Here is a 6,532-nt window from a genome sequence, read left to right on the forward strand (position 1 = left end):
AGAGTAAAAAACACTAAACCCCTATATAGGTAGATTATACCGTGAAGATTCTTCATCAGTCTACACTTCCTAAATTTTTAAACACCCCCTAACAAAAATAAGTTCCACAGTTTTTGAATTGGATCCATTTTATCAATGAAATGAATTCTAGGTCTCCAGATTACTATTTTTGATCAATTCACTAGCTCTTTTTCAACATCAAGGAACCAGGAGAAAGCTTACCTTGTAAATTCACCGTTAATGTCACTAATTTTTGGCAACTGAACAAGTAGATGAAAAGATAAGCCACAATAGAAATCATAGGACAAGTTTTTCCATCACTCCTTCATAAGCACCAGTTCCAAAGTACACAGTCCTGCCCTACTACTGGAGGAGCTGGGGCCTTATAAAACACATCTATAAATCACCACAGATGGATCAAGCACAAATTCACCTGCTTAGATAGCAAGCCTACCTTAAGAGGTCAACCCCTCAAAAATAAATTAGGGAAAAAAAAAAAACAAAACAGGAAAAAAAAGCGCCACCAAACAAAGAAGACTACTACTTACTATCAAGCACAAGGCTGCCAAGCCGAGCACTGCCATACTAAGCACACAAACGTCGCTTTAGCGCTACCACCTCGCCCGAAGAACCCGCGAAGAAAGAAACCCCAGTGCCGCTCCCGCAGCTCAGCGGAGCCCACCAGGAAAGCGCTCCCCGCCGGCTGCCCGGGCTCGGCTGCCCGGGCTCGGCTGCCCGGGCTCACCTGCGGCCTCCTGCGCTGGCCCTGCTGCCCGAGTGCCGAGGCGCGGCTGCCGCCCGCCCTTCCCCAGCTTTCAAAGGAGGCGGGAAGCGGCGCCAGCCCAATGGCAGCGGAGCCCGCCCGCCCCGCAGGTGCCCGGCCGGGCGCAGCTGGGAGCGGCCGCCGCCGCCTCCAAGTCCGCTGCCAGCGGTGTCCGCCTTGGAGGCATCTCTGGAGACAGCAGATGCTTCCTCCAGCCACTTTCTTTCGACTTCCCGAGACTTCAGATCCGTGATTATTGTCTGCCATTCGCCTAACCTTGGTGCTTTACAGAGTTTACATTCCTCAAAAATTGCTGTATTAGCTGTTTTCATAAACAACAGTTAGGCAGAGATATTACGTTTTTAAAACTATTTTTTCAAGGACTTAGGTGTTATTGAGAACGTCCCTGGATAGTTTGAGGGGGAAAAATATGAAGCTTTGTGGAATTATATTCCTTGCTAAAGCTTATGATGAAAAAAAAAAAAAAAAAACAAAAAAAACAAAACAGACTTAGACTACAGATTTTTTTTAATAAAGCAGTAAGTTAAAAAAAAAAGTTTTTACTTTTCTCTCACTATTTCACTTTCATAAGCAGAAAGAGTTGAACCTCAAATTTATCCTTTTTTTTTTCCCCCCTTTGGATATATTATGGGATCATAGAATCATAAAATCATAGAATGGTTATATCAAGGTCCAACACCCCTGCTGTGGTCAGGGACACCTTCCACTACACCAGGTTGCTCAAAGCCCCATCCAGGGATGGGGCATCCACAACTTCCCTGGGCAACCTGTTCCAATGCTTTACCACCCCACAGGGAAGAATTTTTTTCCTAATATAATTAGGGATGGGACAGAAGTGGGGGAGGAATGTCTGTTTTCTTGTTTGATTTTGGTAATTCTTTAAGTATTCAAACTATATGAAATCAGACAAGCCTTAGAAGCTGTGAGATAACAGGTCTTGGTTCAGTTTCTTTCAACCAGTTCCCTTAAAAACTGAAGCCAAAAATTGATTTTCTATTTAAAAATATATGCATCAAAAATCTCTGTCTCTAGCTTCAGAAAGCTTTCACAACAGTGGCATTTCAAGAAGTGCTTTTCTTGTATGAAGCAAGGCTTTGGCAGAAATAGGAAGAGTCCAGGTACTTACTTGACAGAGGCTGTAGGGGGGAAATGAGAGATTGGGAACAATGAAAATAAAGTCTAATTGATCATCTCTATATGCATGCAAGGTGGGTGATTCTAGGAAACTAAATGCTGATGACACCAAGTTCGGTGAGGCTACTGACACACCTGAAGGACAGGACACCAACCAGAGGGGCCTAGGCAGGCTACAGAAGTAAGCCCATGGGAATCACATGAAGTGCAACAAGGCCAAGAGCAAGGTGCTGCCCCTGGGCTGAGGCAAGTCCCAGTACCAACACAGGCTGGGAGATGAACAGACCCAGAGCAGCCCTGCCGAGAAGGACTTGGGGTGCTGGTGGTGACAGGACGGACATGGCCCAGCAATGGAGTCATGACACAGCCCAGGGAGCCAAACCTGTCCTGGGCTGCATCCAGAGCAGCGTGGGCAGCAGGGACAGGGAGGGGATTCTGCCCCTCTGCTCTGCTCTGCTCTGCTCTGCTCTGCTCTGCAGAGACCCCACCTGCAGGGCTGCATCAGCTCCAGGGTGCCCAGCACAGGAAGGACATGGACCTGTTGAAGCAAGTCCAGAGAAGGCCACCAAGTCACCAGGGAAATGGAGCACATCTCCAGTGAGGAAAGGTTGAGAAAAAGGTTGGGATTCTTCAGCCTGGAAAAGAGAAGGCTTCAATGTGACCTAATTGTTGCCTTCCAGAACCTGAAAGAAACTTACAGAAAAGATGAGGGAAGATTATTTACAAGTGCATGTAGTGCAAGGATAAGAGTGAATGGGTTTAAATTCAAACAGAGTATGTTTAGTTTAGATATTAGGAAAAAACATCTTTACTGTGAGGGTGGTGGAGTACAGGAACAGGCTGCTCATCCACAGGGAAGCTGTGGATGCCCCATCCCTGGAGGTATTCAAGGCCAGGTTGGATGGGGCTCTGAGCAGCCTGGTCTAATTGAAAGTGTCCCTGCCCACAGGGATCTTCAAGATCCCAATACAAGTCAAACCATTCCATGATTCTAGGAAGCTGCATCAAGCAGAGGTATGGGAAGTATTCTCAGTCTCCTTTGGAAAAGAGGTAACACTTTTGTCAACAACTAGAAGATCAGAAAGATTATGCTAGGCAACTAAAAAGACTTATTAAAGCTTTTCTGTAACATCATAAGGATTTCTGGATATGATAGTAAATGCATGAAAAATAAGACAAGACTGCTGTGCTATAACAATTGTCACAAAATCAGCTGACAGGTGAATTAGCCCATTTTCTTTGCTACTCAGCCTTATCTACTGTATCTTCTCTTCATCCTCCTGGAATAGCCTTCTCTCTAACTCCTCTGATCCCATCCTACCCATGTAACTTTCTTTTAATTTCTCACCATTGGGGTTTTTTGTTTTTTTTTTTTTTTTTGCAGCAGTCCTATATTCTGAAACAGAATAGTTGGGCTAAACCTCTGACTACTAGACAACCTCCTCTTCAACAAAAAGTTTATCAGGCTTTTCTCCAGTAATGCAAAACAGGAAACCATTAATTTTAATATAAACTGAAGAGTAGCTGAACAGATCAATAGATTATCTCTATTTGTCTCTCTATGTGTGCTTTTTCTATGATGGAGAATTTATCTGATTCAGCTGAATAAGGAGAAAAAATAGAGGGAAAAGGAAGTAAGACTGGTACATGAATGAGCAATACAAAACTCCTAAGATTTACCCCTCCCCACTGAAGTTTAGGAGCAATATAATTTTTCTATCATTATCTTACATTTGAGGATTCTATTAGTGTGAGGACTTTTTTTTAGCAAAAATTATTTTTAAACCTAAGCAGCTGACACAATTGCATGAGGGACAGGTGGCCTACTTTAAAAAAAAAAGTGACTGCTGTTATCATCTGAATATAAATTCTGTATGAAACACATGGAGGGTTCAAATGTACTAGGGTAACCTGTCTAATCTTCTGTCCTGGCTCTGATAGCACACAATGCAAGAAGCTTCAAAAAAGGCATAGGGATAATGTCAGTAAAAGCTGGGAAAAGGACAGAAAGGAGTAAAGCATCCTTCTGTCCTAGCTGCTTATCTCTTACCCTTCCAAAGGGGAAGAATAGAATCATTAGAATTGGAAAAGACCTCTAAGACCATCAAGTCCAACCATCCAACTAGCACCGTCACCATGTTCACCATTAAACCATGTCTTATAACACCTCACCCAGACATTTTTTGAATGCTTCCAGGGATGGTGCCTCCACTACTTTCCTGGGAAGTCTATTTCAATGAAATTTTTTTTTCTAATATCTAAGCTAAACCTTCTCTGATGCAATATGAGGACATTTCCTTTTGTTTCCTTTCTTCCTAGCATAACAGGAGATGCATTTTCTCCTTTTAAATAAAAAGACCAGCAACCAACAAGTAAATTTTAATGAAGTATGCACTTAACACCAGAAGATTGCTGCTTTTGATGCATTTTTCTTGTGGCTAAGTTGTGATACTCCTCAGTTATGTAAGACCTTAATACAATCCCATGCCTATTTGTCAAAGGGTTTAAAAAAGTTTGAGGAAAAATACCAGAAGGTGTACAAAATAGTTTTAAAAGAAATTTTGCTATTATTTTGCACTAGACTGTAGAATAAAGTTTGACTCTGAAAAATGGCTAAAAATGTCTAAAGACCTTCTGACAGATATCCTTCGATACGTGAATGAGTCATGAACCTCAAAGGTACAGAAGAAAAAGACAGAACTGACTCATATATCAATTCTGAATTTTAAATATTACATGCTTTTTTGATATGCTGTGTATTAGAAGTGCCTTAACATATCTTCTTTTTCACAGGACCCAAAAGATAAATGAGTTTGGTAAAAAGACATATGTAGACTTTTGTTTCACTGTATTTGAAATGTATTCAGAAGTAAATTGGTGCTTATTCTTACCTGGAAGCAAAATGCTCTAGTATCACTTATTAAAGTTGTGGCCATGAGATTTAGCACAAAGGCCATGGCTGAGAAAACAGTTTAATGGGTGATTTTTTAGACTGAAAAGCATTAAGTCTTTTTAAGTCTTTCAACCAGTTTCTATGTATCATCACACAGATATGATTAGATGGCTTCTGATGGTATGAAGCCAAGGGATCCGGGTATTGTTATGTCCTGCCAAATGGACATTTACTGTCATAAAAACATGTTCTAAAGTGTCTTTTCCTTTGATTCATGTTTTTAAATTGACTTGGAGGAGGGTGCAGAAAGAGTGAGTTATCATACAGGGTGAAGGGTTCTTCCTATCTGATAAGAAAAAGGCTGAAGTGTCTTCTCAAGTGTCTAGCTTGAGAAGACGGGCAGATCTCGGAACAGATGAGGAGGCTGATAGCTTTCCATGAAGTATCTCAATGGAAGACACAATACCACAGTTTTGACTTTTAGGTGCTACAAGTTTATACACAGGCAGACCTCTGAGATGTCTTCATTTTTAAGAGTCTAGGTTCTTGTTCTGCCCTTATAAATAAATCATGAGGAGTTGTAAATATAGATGTCTCCAAGTTTGCACACTCTAGGAAAGGCAATAGAAAGTAAGATGGAAATGGAAGTATATTCAGCAATCTGATGTTGATGGGAATCTTGTACCTAGTATAAATATAATTGATACTGATTAATTATGCACCAAGCTGATTTAGCATTGTGCCAGTTCAGGGATAGGCATAAAAAGTATGAAAGCATTAAAAATCCACAGTGTAATAGGCTTTGAAGAAGGAACTATACTGAAACCAGAAATAGGAGGATACTTAGCTTTCCTTAAGAGTACGAAGAAAAGCAAAGCATGTATTATATTCTGACTGGAGAGCAGTACTTCTTTCTGATCAAATAACAATGAGAAAATGGTGGCAGCCACTGCCCTCACAATAACATCCCTAGTAAGTTACTGACCAAACATAATTAATGAAAAGAAGAAGCTTTTTATACGTTTGCCTGAACCAAAAGCAGCCTTTGTTTATCACCTCATAGAAATAACTCCAGGCAAGCATTTTTCTAGCCCATCGGGAAAACCTGCAGTACCTGTGGTCTCTTCTAAGGCAAAAAAAAAAAAAATATATATATATATATCAAAGCCAAGAAAAAAACTCTCTGCAAATACCCAGTATGCACTCTCACTCAAATATCTTATTTCTACTCTGTTTGATACTTGTCTTTTCTAAATATTATTTAATAACTTTTTTCATTTCTTCACAAAATGTTGAGGGAGTGGCTAATGAGAATACCAGGAAAATATTGCAACAGAGAACTATGCCACAGTAGGCAGTCATGGCTAAATATGGTATTATGCTCACTGGGACCCCAGCTAGTCAGGACCTATTTCTTTACTTTTCTGCTGGGGCCTGGGACACATGTCAGCTGGGAATGGGACAAACCACAGCATTGGAAAAGTATTTTCACATCACCCAAGAGTTTAAGTGGTGTCTATATAATGATTTTATGTTGCAGTGATTATACAAGTTGATTAAACATTGTATTTAGAGGTATTGAGGTTTTTTTTCATTCTCTTTTTAAAAACTATTGCTACTTAATTTGAAATGCCTTACTTTACACCTTAAGCTGTTGTTATTTTGCTGTCATATGGAGACAGGTAGAAGGACAAACTAGAAACAGTCCCTTATATATACAT

General features: G+C 40.5%; 1 protein-coding gene across 1 annotated transcript in view; it reads right to left on the minus strand.

Moving 5' to 3' along the window:
- The window catches only part of SGMS2 (sphingomyelin synthase 2), a 35,741-nt gene extending 34,961 nt beyond the window's left edge, over nt 1-780 (minus strand). The window contains exon 1 of the mRNA XM_021525496.2: nt 746-780. The gene's annotated coding sequence lies outside the window, so the exon portion shown is untranslated. The remainder of the gene's footprint in view (nt 1-745) is intronic.
- Nucleotides 781-6,532: the final 5,752 nt, after the last annotated feature.

Source organism: Lonchura striata, chromosome 4 (genome assembly GCF_046129695.1).
Source record: "Lonchura striata isolate bLonStr1 chromosome 4, bLonStr1.mat, whole genome shotgun sequence".
In the NCBI taxonomy this organism is placed as follows: domain Eukaryota; kingdom Metazoa; phylum Chordata; class Aves; order Passeriformes; family Estrildidae; genus Lonchura; species Lonchura striata.